Source organism: Hemitrygon akajei, chromosome 15, assembly GCF_048418815.1.
Source record: "Hemitrygon akajei chromosome 15, sHemAka1.3, whole genome shotgun sequence".
NCBI classification, from domain to species: Eukaryota; Metazoa; Chordata; class Chondrichthyes; order Myliobatiformes; family Dasyatidae; genus Hemitrygon; species Hemitrygon akajei.
In genome coordinates this window covers 83,525,550-83,538,884 of record NC_133138.1, presented here as the reverse complement: position 1 = coordinate 83,538,884, position 13,335 = coordinate 83,525,550, and positions in this window count along the sequence as shown.

Here is a 13,335-nt window from a genome sequence, read left to right as displayed (position 1 = left end):
GAACTGGTAAATTAATGTTGTTCTAAATCAGTTGCCAAACCATTAACCAGCCTGAATCACTCAGGACAGACACAAACCTCACTATTCACAAACCTGCATGTTATATGTAACCAATGAACACCTCACAAATAACTTCTTATTTGGAAATGATCTCTAGTCCAGCAGATTACCTGGAGCATCAGTGTGTTTACTTTAAAACACTGATCAAGACAAGCAACTCCAATTCACAAAATGGAGGATGCAGAGCAGCTTCACAAAATGATAGCATCCATTCCTTCAACCTCATGGTAAGACCAAAGACAACTGGTCTGTCTGGTCTACTGTCATTGATTCATTTGAATGATTTATATTCTGTAGTTCTTCTTGGCCAACAAGTCCTAAACTTCAGACAAGATCTCAAGTCTTATAGGTGTCTATCAGGGAAATTTCATTCCTTAAGGGAAATTATACTACATCAACCTATAGTTCAAAGACTAATTTGCTTATCTACTTTAGTCTCTTTTCTGAAGTGGTTTAATTGTCAATAACAATTATTCCAAGTGGTGTGTCCCTCCCTCCCAATCAAGGAGGAGATATTTCCAGTTATGAAAGCATATTAAACACAATTATTTTATTTAAAACAGCATATTTATCTTGAGGAGTAGTTCTAACATTATAATTCTGCAAATGATTTCCAAATACAAGTACAATTCTTACAAACTAAAGAAGTATACCAATGAGTCTCAAACAAATTGTCCCTCACTAAAAGAAGGCTCTGGGAAGAGATCCTTCTTGAGGTTGAGGTGTGGGCTGTATGTCTGTATCTCCTCCCCACCATTACTGCCTTCTAATATTTATATTGCTTTGCCAGTTGTATAGTGGTGACTTCATCAAAATGCCATATCTTCACAACCGTAATGATCTGGTCAGACAGATGGAGCCTTTGAATAGGTTAACATTGACAATGTTTCTTCTGAGTAGGTTGCAGTCTTAGTTAAGTAGGTGTCCTGAGTCTGGACAGAATTGTCTCTCAAGAAGATGGTTAAATAGTATTAGTTAAAGATTAACAAATAACATCTTGAACCTTTGAACAGTTTCTAAAAAGCTGGGGCTATCACAAAGCTGACCCTGCATGGTGAATATCCAGCACAGCTGTACATTCTCCCTCTGGCTGTATAGGTTTTCCCCCAGGTGTCACAGTGTAATAGAGTTAAACAGAATGTAAATGATGTGCCATGCAAGGTATTTTTCTGATCTGGTCCCAAATACCTGAATTTCACCTATATCCCTCAAAACCTCTGCTCTCATTTCCTCTCACATGCCAAAGATGTGCGGCTTGGTAGGCTGATTAGCTACAGTATATGGCCCGAGCGTTCAGAGAGTGGAGAATTTGGGAGGAATGTGAGGAGTCCTCACAGTGGGATGAGTGTAGATTAATATGAATGGGTGCCTGACGGTCAGCACAAGCCTGATGTCTGAAGAGCCTGTTTCCATACTTTTTGACTCTGACTCCATATACTACTCCTAGTTGCACTGGAAATGGATCACTTCTAATGCAAGATGAAACTATTCCCAAGGTGCATCTCTAACTGGAATGATTTCATGGTTATCAATTCTTTCCAGACTCGTGTAAAATTGTAGATCCTAAGTAAGTACTCTCTGCTCAGGATATATGCCAGTGCCTGCTTCTTCCCAGTCCTGTTCACCTGGTGATGGTTTCTGAAGTCATTAAATGTACAACATGTAGTGATTTAGGAATAATTACTTGCAATGTCAATGAACTGTTTCTGCATTCACTATGTCTGGTCTAGTGGTACTCAGTTTAAATCTAGCACAAGCAAAATCAATTGCCTTGAGCTTCTGTCTAATGTGTGCATACATCATCATTAATATTCTTGAGGCATTGGCAGCTGGTTGTCCTTACTATAGTTCTGTTACTCCAAGTCCAGATTATGAAACATCACATTGTAAAGTGGTTTCTTCAAGAGTGTAATAACTAAGAATCAGTGTTGTGGTGATGGCTCCTTTATATTTCATCAGTCTCATTTCTTAGAACATTTCTGTAAATATCCAAGCTGCTTCACTGTGGGTGATAAATGAGTGAGAGCAAGACATTCAGATATTTAACATGACCCAAAATTATCTGCACATCTGTGAGCCTGGCATCTCCAAAGTTCTATTAACTCTGGCCAGATCTACACAAAGTCCTTTGCATATATAATAATATGTTCAATAAGATCCCCTGAAGTTTGTTCTCTTTGAGCTTTATTTAGCACTATTCCACACTTTTTGCACCTTTGAAGAGCAGCATCTGTATGTCTATGTGATAGTACTTCTTGATTTTCTATGTTTACTGCCACAGATCTTCAGAGGTGACTCCAATTCTCTTCAATTCAAGTGCAAAAGTGATTCCAAATGGCATCTAGCTCCAATGGTATCTTACTCAATGGTGTGTGAAAAGTAGTTTAATATGATGATCATTCATCTAACTTCACATTCCAAAACCCATTTCAAACTTAAAGAAATACAAAAACTTCAGCTCAAGTAAACGTGTCACAGCATCTTCTATCATTGCAGTGGATTTCAATTCTTTGTTTTGATCTCCAGGAATTAAACATGTACATAATAATCCATTATTCCTGGACATTTCTATCACTGAAGCCTTGCAAACAATAAACGTTTCTACCAGAACACAGGAGCCTTGTTTATCCCTTAAAGTGACTGGCATTTCAAATGACAAAATTGTTGCTCTAGATCTCTTTCTTCATTAAGCCTACTCTTCATTAAGTTATTCAACTCCACCATTCAACACTTGTGGATTTCCACATTAACCACTACTCAGTTACTTCCTTGTCAGCTTTAATGTACACATCATGATTTCAGCAAATGGTGTTCTACCATTTGTTATTTCATCGCACTGGCCAAGATCTTTACTAAAGCACACCTTTCCAATTCTATTGTGTTTTGTAACACCCCAAAACTAGCAGCATAATGGGCTATGATTCTTCACTTCATGATAGGCTTAACCCCTTTTATACAAACTGAGAAAGAGAGTATAAAACGACTACTGTGTGAAATCTTTAGGCATCTGCTGATCCTGTGATCTGTCATGGAGGTAATTAGCTGAACATCCTTCAAGAAGGTAAACCTTCACAAGGCGATGGTATACCTGGCAAGGCGTATTTCACTGCATATTTCGATGTACCTGTGACAAATAATGCTACTCTTTAATCTCGTTATTTTTACCGTGTGTCAACCAAATGGCTGAAATGTTCAAGGACATCTTCAACCTCTCACTGATGGAATCAAGCTTCAAAAGGGTATCACATTGGTGTCCAAGAAAATTGTGTCCAAGTCACATTGGTGTCCAAGAAAAGCAGGGTGATCTGCCTGGTAACATACATAATGATGTGTACTGTAATGATGGGCTTTGAGATATTGGTCATGACTAGAACTAACTCCTGCCTGAGCAAGGATCTGGACCCACTGCAATTTGCCTACCTCTACAACAGGTCTACAGCAGATGTAGTCTCATTAGTTCTCTACCTGGCCTTGGACCACATGGACAACAGCAGGTACCTGTTGTTGCTGTTGTTTATTGATTACAGCTCAGCATTCTACACCATCATACTCTTGATACAAACTACAAGACCTGGGCCTCCCTCTGCAGTTGGGTTCTTGGCTTCCTCATTAAGAGAGGACAGTGTGGATCAGTAATAACATCTTCTCTACACTAACAACCAACACATACACTTGAAGAGTGTGTGCTTAGCCCTCACCTCTACTCTTTGCACCCATGACTTTGTGGCTAGGCCTAGCTCAAACACCATCCATAAATTTGCTGATGACAACTGTTGTTGTTAGAATCTCAGAAGGTGACAAGGTGGTTTACAGCAGTGAGGTACAGTGGATCAGTTGGCTGAGTGGTATTGCAACAACAACCTTGGACACAATGTCAGTAAGACAAAGGAATTGATTGTGGACTTCAGGAAAGGGAAGTTGGGAGAACACACACTGGGACTCATTAAGGGGTCAGCAGTGGAAAGGGTGAGTAGCTTCCAGTTCCTGGGTGTCAACATCTCAGAGGGTCTATCCTGGGCCGACATATTTATGTAATCATGTAGAAGGCATGGCAGTGGCTACCCTTCATTAAGAGTTTGCAAAGATTCTAGCATATTTCTACAGATGTACCATGAGGAACTTTCTGACTGGTTGCACCACCGCCGAGTATGGAGGCTCCAATGCAGAGCTGCAGGGGGTTGTGGACTCAGCCAGCTCTATCAAGAGCACACACTTCGTCCTCTCTGCCATCAGATTTCTGTATGGTCCATGGATCCATCAACAAGCTCCCTATTATTCTTGCAACACACAAAAAGGAGGAACTCAGCAGGTCAGGTAGAATACATGGAAATGAATAAATGGTCGACATTGAGCCAAGACGTTCAGGACTGAAAGGTCTCAGCCTGAAGCACTGACTGCTTATTCACTTCCATAGATTCTGCCTGACTTGCAGAGTTCCTCCATTTTGTGTGTGTGTTGCTTTGGACTTCCAGCATCTGCAGACTTTCTTGTGTTTATTCATTTATTTAATTGGAATTTAAAGCAACACATTTCATGACTTATGTAAGTGATAATAAACTTGATTCTGATTCTAAACCAAAATTGAATTAGTCCTCCAACAGGAATTCAGGTTTTACTATAAACCATCATTTAAGTAATTCCATCTTTGCAAGGTTAAATTATTGGTAACACACACAAAATGCTGGTGGAACACAGCAGGCCAGGCAGCATCTATAGAGAGAAGCGCTGTCAACGTTTCGGGCCGAGACCCTTCGTTGGTTATTTCCCAAATTATTGGCTGCTTCCCAAGTAGGTGGTGGAATTGCATTATATTGGGATCCCATGTCTATTTGAAACCTCAAATAGTTGTCTGACCTAGAATGCAAAACACTCCTCATTATCTCAGTTATAAACACTGATCTTGTTAACAACAGAACTTGTTCCTTGTCCCTCATCCATTGTTATGTTGGTTGTTTATATGATTCTTTTCACTGGCATTTTTTACAGAATGTTTTTTTCCCCAGTGGTAGTTTTGCTTGATATTTTGTAATTTTACATGTACAGTATGACCAAAATCAGAGTGCAGTTCTCTCCTATGGAATCCATGTTACCTTCCTGCAGTCCAGAGGCTCATGTGCACAGATACTTTATTGATCCCAAAGGAAATTACAGGGTCACAGTAGCATTACCAATGCACTGATATAAATATTTGAAGAGAAGTAGAAAGAATAAAAAAATGTTACCTCAAACGGTCTAACAGGAGGAGATGACCACTTCCCCAGTTATGGGTTGACTCATTATAGAGCCGAAGGTAAGAATGACCTCATGTAGTGCTCTTTGGAGCAGCAGAGTTGTCTTAGTCTATAACTAAAAGTGTTCCTCATTTCAGCCAAAGTGGCATGCAGAGGGCGAGAAACATTGTCTAGAACTGCCAGGATTTTCTGTAGGGTCCTTTGTCTACCACAGCCTCCAATATGTCTAGTTTGACTCCTACAACCGACCCAGCCTCTCTAATCAACATTGAGCCTGTTGGCATCACCTGTGTTGATGCCATTGCCCCAGCACACCTCCACATAGAAGATTGTACTGGCGACAACAGGCTGGTAGAACGTGTGAAGGAGAGGCCTGCGTACTCCAAAGGACCTCACTCTCCTCAGGAAGTAGAGGTGATTGTGGCATTTCTCATACACAGCCTCAGTGTTGATGCTCTACTCAAGGTGCAGCCTGGGTACTTGTAGGTCTTCATCTCATCCACGTCCTCACCATCATATGCTCTTAGTTTTTCTGTTGATAGCTTGCAACCTTTATTTCATCTCATTTGTTTATGTTTCTTGGGTTTAAATGCCACGTTCACATTCCATTTTCGACTCTGATTATTTTAAATAGAACAACTAGGTTAGTTTTTAAATGCAATCTTCCCGGCATCCTTGTAGCTACAGTTACAACTATGAATCCAAAGTAATTGTATGAAACTCTAAATCTTTGGCAAGTTCTTGCAATGCAGTATAGATCATATGCTTCACCAGCATTTTATCTATCTCTTGAAAACTTTATTCCCTTTGATAGTCTGTGCTCAGGGAATTCCTGCAACAATGGTAATATCTTGTGTTTATCCCTCTTTGGATCTTTCTAGACAACTGGAATAAATGACATTATCTCAAAATAGTCAGCAGGCCAGGCCACAAAGGTGGGAAGAAAGATAAAGTTAGTGCTTCAGGTGTAAAACCCTTCATCAGAACTGAGAAAGAGGCAAAAGGAGCTTGTTAGGCTGCAGGAGCAGTGGAGAAGGGGAGTTCTCAGACGGTAAAACTGGGGTGACAAAGGGAGCTATCTGTAAGGTGGTTATCTAGACAATGAATGAATGAAAGGAGGCAGTTAAAGAGCGAGAACATAGACACAAGAACATGAGCATTGTCAAAAGCAGAGCAGGAAGACATGCCCCGGCTAGACTTGTTCTCCACTCCCAGAGGGGAAAAAAGCAAAAGTCAAGGAGAATAAAATATCAAGCTGAGGCAAAATTACAGGAGGATGGATTGTACAGACAGAATTAGTTATCAATGTATTATTGCCATGGAGACGAAGATGGCAAGAGGGCCAGGGGGAGTCAGAGACAGAGCTAGAGGGGTGACTGGCTAGAGAGCTGGGGGAAGCCGGCCAGAGAGGGCTGGGGAAAGTGAGCCGACTAGGGAGAGGGAGAGTGAGAGAGGCCGCTGGCCAGCTCGAGGAAGAGTGAGAGCGCTGACCAGCCCGAGAGGGCTAAGGGAAGCGAACCGGCTAGGGAGAGTGAGACCGCTGGCCGGTCAGGGAGGGCCGGGGGAAGAGAGCCAGAGAGAGACGGCACGGCGGGGGCACTTGACTGACACACAAAATGCTGGAGGAACTCAGCAGGCCAGGCAGCATCTATGGAAAAAAGTATAGTCGACGTTTTGGGCCGAAACCCTTCGCAGTCCCTTTTATTCCCATAGATGCTGCCTGGCCTGTCGAGTTCCTCCAGCATTTTGTGTGTTGTTTGGATTTCCCGCATCTGTAGATTTTCTCTTGTTTGTTGCTGACAGAGCACCAGAATGACAAGAGATCCTTACAGTACTGCGTACATCAGCTCACTGAGTGGTTGATAGAATACTTAGCATTCTGTAGTTTTATGATTAATGAACACTTTTCATATTACCCTATTTGAGTATTGTCTTCAGAACTTAACACAACAACCATGTCTCATTCGTTTGTGAGTAGCTCTTGCTGAATTAGAAAAGAACAGGAAACGCACGTTAACATTTTTCATTGCACTGCCAGATGTGAAGGTTCAGTTTCTGTTGATGAGTTCTGGCAAAGAGACGTCCTTCCAGGTACGTCAGAAATTTGCTCAGGTAATTCTCCCACAGGATCCATTCTGTCTTTGTCCCACAGCGTCTTCATGATGTTCCCGGCTGACTCAAGGATAATGATCTCTGGATTACCCCAGGTGCCACGTGCAAGTGGGGTCAGAACTATAAACGTAGACCTGATGAATGTTCGACTGAGGAGGGACAGGGATTCAACTTCTTGAAGCATTGGCATCTCTTCTGAAGTAGAGGCAACCTGTACTCAAAGGCTGGGTTTCAGGTTGAACTAGTGACCTGCAAGAACGGTAAGCTCAGTTAAACTATCACTTATTTCAATGGCTAGGGATTAACAGGTACAACATGAATTCAGTGTTTAGATTGGCTCCGGACTGGGATGTTACAGCCATAACCAAAACATGGTAAGGGAAAGACTGGACAGGCAGCCCAGTGTTCAGGACACAATTTTTTAAAAAACAGGCATAGGTACACGTGAGCATTAAGAGGATGTTGCCTTTCTGATTAGCAGTGCTTAGAGATGACAGTCCCAGAGGATCATCCAATGAAGCCGTATAGGTAGAAATTAGGAATAAGTAGAACATCTCTCCAGTGGAACTTTATAATAGACACCCCAATTGTACTACCCTCACTGAAGTGTTATAACATCAGCTAGATTGTCAGCCCAACTCCATTCAAAAATGACATGAGAGATAGGATATAGCACCTTAGCTCCTCGGGCTTATTGCTGACTCAATGGCATGACATATCGAACAAGGAGTGAAACTGAAAAGTAACACAGTACAATTACCACATTGTTCCATTCACACAAGTAAATATACACAGTTAAATTCCCTGCAGGTAAATATATAATATTCCAATAAGTAAATACTATAGGTAACTAGTATGTGTAAACAATTATCATCTAGATTAGTGGTCTTATAAATTCAAAAATAACATTCTATTTTAGTAAAAATTATATTAATACCTTTTGGTTAACTTTTCAACAATATAACATCAACTTATAAGCAATGCCTCATCAGGAGAAACAGGATAACTTTAGATAGAAACTTCCTTCACTCCTAACATAAACCTCTAGCTTACTATCAGCCAGCGTGCTTTTAAACTTAGTACTTCCTGCTTGCACAGGAAGTGACCTACTACAGATCTGAAACTGATCATTAAGATAAAAGCTGGATGTGTTTAATCACATAGCAAGACAAACCAATTGCCCAAAGGGTAGAATGCTAATAGCCAGCTGGAGCTTAAGGAGAAGGAATGCAGAGAAATTGTTCATGATTGTAAGAATAATAGCTTGCATTAATGGGGGTTTTTAAGTTCTGCAGTAATGACTGGGCCACACAGAGTGCTAAGGAGTTGAATGGAATAGAATTGGTGTTACGTGTCCGGGGAAGTTCCCGACTCAATATATACAGGGACCTACTTGGAAGGGTTCAATACTGGACTTCCTTTTGGGGAACAAGGTAGGGCAGGTAACAGAGGTGGTGGTCAGAGAGCACTCGAGCACTACCTCATCCATAACTCTATCAGTTGTAAGGTAGTAATGCAAAAGGTATCGAACAGGTCCGGAGAGTAGGGTCCAAAACTGGAGCAAGGCTAATTACAGTAGCTTAGTGTTTAGCATAACACTCTTACACCTTGGGGCATTCTGAAGTCTGGAGTTCCATTCCAATACCATTCTGTAAGGAGTCTCTGTTTGTCCTCCCTGTGGATTGCATGGGTTTCCTCCAGTTTCCTCCCACAGTCCAAAGATTAACCTACCCAGTACAGTGCTGGGTAGGTTAATTGGTCATTGTCAATTGTTCTGTGATTAATTGGGACAATTAGGTTTAATCAGGTTTGTCAGGGGGCCCATGAAGGGCCTCCTCCATGCTGTATCACTAAATAAAAATTATATCAGAGATTGATTGGGAGAGCTGTTTGAGGGAAAAGAAATGAATGGCAAGTGGAGGAAAGTTAAAAGTGAGATATCAAAAGTACAGTGGCAGCATATTCCTGTTAGGGTGAAAGGTAAAACTGGCAAGTTTAGGGAATCCTGTTCGATAAGAGATATTGAGGTTCTGGTCAAGAAAAGGAAGGAAGCATACATTGGGTTACCGTGGTAGCATAGCAGTTAGTTCGACACTATTACAGCTCGGGGGGCGTTGGAATTCAGAGCTCAATTCCGACGCCATATGTAAGGATGGAACGCTTGGGTTTTCCCTGGGTGCTCTGGTTTTCTCCCACAGTCCAAAGATATACTGGTAAGGAGGTTAATTGATTATTGTAAATTGCCCTGTGATTAGGCTAGGGTTAAATCAGGAGTTGCTGGCTGATGCGAATCAAAGGGCCGGAAGGGCCTATTCTGTGTTGTATCTCAATCAATCAATCAATCAATCAATCAATCAATCAATTAATAAGTAAATACCTATATGTAGGGAATGACGGAATCCTTTGGTACCCATAAAAAGGCAGAGAAATGGTAAATATGGCAGGTAAAATTAAGGAAAATCTCAAGAGTTTCTATAGATATATTAAGAGTAAAAAGGTGGTCAGGGAGTTGCGTAAGTCTCTCTCAGTGCAAGAGAGCCACATATATCTCAGGCTGCAGGAGGTGGGTAGGAATTTTAATAAATATTTCACCTGTTTATTGAGGAGGTTGCTCAAGAGATAAGGGGAAAAAGTGGAGATATTTTGGAAAGCATTAACAATACTAAGGAAGAGATATTTATTGATTATATTTATTGAGATATAGCCCAGAGTAGGCCCTACTGTCCCTTTGAGCTACACTGCCCCTGATTTAGGTATTTAAATCCTCAGGGTCTGAGCCAAGGCATCCTGGAATTTGTGGATGGCCAGAGGAAAAATGTGTGGAGGCTCGGTGAGCTATTTGCTTCATTAGCCACTGGTGAAGTTCCTGAAGCCTAGAGGATAGCTAATGTCAATCGCTTGTTTAAGAAGTGTCGCAACAACAATACAGACCAGTCAGCTTTATGTTAGTGGCAAGGAAGTTACTGCAGGAAATTCTGAGGGACAGAATCTACCAGCATTTGGATAGACAGAGGCTGATTAGGAGGAGCCAACATATCTTTGTGTGTGGAAAGTTGTATTTGATGCCATCTTTTAGAGATATTTGAAGACGTAGCCAAACGGGTAATGGAGCTAAGGCAGTAGATGTTGCCTGTTTGGACTTTAGCAAGATCTTATGACCTGGTTTCTGCAGGATTTCCGAAAGGTTAATTTGCAGGTTGAGTTTGTGATGAGGAAGGCAAATGCAATGTTACCATTTATTTGAAGTGGACTAGAATATAAAAGCAATGATGTAACGTTCAGGCTTTATAAAGCACTGGTGAGGCCTCACGGTGTATTGTGAGCAGTTATGGGCCACTTATCTTACAAAGGATATGTTGAAAATGGAAAAGGTTCAAAGGAGGTTCATGATGAGATTCCAGGATTGAATGGCTTGTCATAGAGTAGGGGAGATTCAAACAAGAGGACATGAGTTGAAAATTAAGGGGCAAAAGTTTATGGGTAACACGAGGGGGAACTTCTTTACTCAGAGAGTGGTAGCTGTGTGGAACGAGCTTCCAGTAGAAGCGGTAGAGGCAGGTTCGATATTGTCATTTAAAGTAAAATTGGATAGGTATATGGACAGGAAAGGAATGGAGGGTTATGGGCTGAGTGCAGGCTAGTGGGACTAGGTGAGAGTAAGCATTTGGCATGGACTAGAAGGGCCGAGATGGGCTGTTTCTGTGCGGTAATTGTTATATGAAGATCATTTGATGGCTTTGGGCCTGATTTCACTAGAATTCAGAAGAATGAGGGGTGACTTCATTGAAACCTATCCAATGGTGGAAGGCCTTGATAGAGTGGATGTGGAAAGGATGCTTCCCATGATGGGAGAGTCTGACCAAAGGATACAGCCTCAGAATAGAGGGGTGTCCTTTCAGAATGAAGATTGCAGAATTTCTTTAGCAGAGAGTGGTGAATCTGTGGAATTCTTTACCACAGGCAACTGTGGTGGCCAAGTCTTTATGTATATTTAAGGTAGAAGTTGATAGATTCTTGATTGGTCAGGGCATGAAGTGATATGGAGAGAAGGCAGGAGACTGGGGCTGAGGAAAATTGGATCAACTATCAGACTTGATGAGCGAAATGGCCTAATTCTGCTCCTATCTCTTATCGTTTGATGGAACATTAGGTCCCAAGGAATCCAGAGCGAGTAGTTAGTTTGATTCAAAATTGCCTGAGATGAGGAGCGGAGGGTGATGGTTGAAGGTTGTTTGAAGGCTAGAGGTCATTGAATTACAAAAAGTACAACACAGTGTTACGTACCCCGTAACTGGGTCACTTACCAGCAAAGATAGAGAGGTCCGTTGAAGTCTGATGGTACTATTTTTAACAGTATTTATTGATAGAAATACACAAAAATAATATCAATGCAAACACACAGATAATATACGTCGTCAATACTAAATCTAAAAGCGCGGTTATAATAATAATCAATAAGAAATAAGCTGTATCGTTGTCTAGGGGATAATGAATTGTCCGATGGAAATATATAGTTTGTTCAGTTCATACAGGCTGCAGCCGTTGGGGACCCTGTGTGGCAATTGTTGGAGAGAGATAGAGACGGGTTAAAACTTGCCCATTCTGTTTATGATGTCAATCCTTCGAGAGTCGTTGAGAGTTGAGTTCCCCGTTGTTAGCTAAAAACCGTTTTTCCGTGGCAAAGGTCACCGATTCCGGGCAAATGGAAGCGGACGCACGTGGCCTTCCACCAGCTTTCGCTATTACAGGATCGCTAGTGTTTCTTCTGGCGCGTCTGAGGGGCTGTTCCCACAGACCCTCTTTTTATCCTGACTCACAGGGTCTCAGGTGTCAATCAGGTTGGGATGATGCAATCCCTCCACCAACCTCCTCCTTGGTTCATTGCCTGGGGCTTTGATTGCATTGTGCAGGATGCAATACACAAGTCCGTCTCCAAGAGACAATAGCCGGTATCAATGGGTCCGCCTTTCGGAGGCCAGGACACATTCTAACCCTTTTGTGGATTCTGTATGTCTTTCTCTCATTTCCTGTGTCCCCTGAACTGACTTAATAGTGATCTTGCGATTCTCACAAAGGAGGGGGCTACCCCGCACCCTTCGGCCCCTCAGAGCTGTGGTACATTCATAACAACAGTAACAGGGCCCTTAGGCCATCTAGTCCATTTAAACTGCCTACTCCCATTGACCATAGCCCTCCATACCTCTACCATCCACGTACCTATCCAACTTCTCTTAAAATATTGAAATCGAGCTTTTAATTTTGTGTACCTTCATCAAATCTCCTCTCAGTCTTTTAAAATCCAAGGAATAAACCTAACCTATTCAATCTTTCCATATAACTCGGGTCCTCCAGACTCGACAACATCCTTGTAAATTTTCCCTGTACCCTTTCAAACTTGTCTACACCTTTCTTGTTGGTACCAAAACTGCACATAATGCTCCAAATTAGGCCTCACCAATGTCTTATACACCTTCAACAGAACATCCCATCTCCTGTACTCAGTATTTTCATTTATGAAAGTCAACCTGCCAAAAGTTTTCTTTATGGCCCTTTCTGCAAGATTTATCCTAGTTAGTCTGACCAGAGTGCAACACCACACACTTGTCTGCATTAACTACTGTCTGCCATTTTTTCAGATGCTCCAGATCCTGCTGCAAGCCATGATAGCCTTCCTCTCTGTCCTCTTCAGTGAATAGGTCAGTGTTGGGACCCTTGTTATTCACTAATTATTTAAATGTTTTGGTTGCGAATAACAGAAGGCTTCATCAATAAGTCTGTGGATGACATGACATTAGGAAATATTGTTGAGAAGGAAGAAAGTGATCATAGATATACGGAAGATTTTGATCAGCTGGGAAGAGGCCAAGCAGTTGAACTGGAAAGAGGGTAGAAAAGCTGTTGTCAGGACTAGAGGGCCTGAGGTATAGGGAGA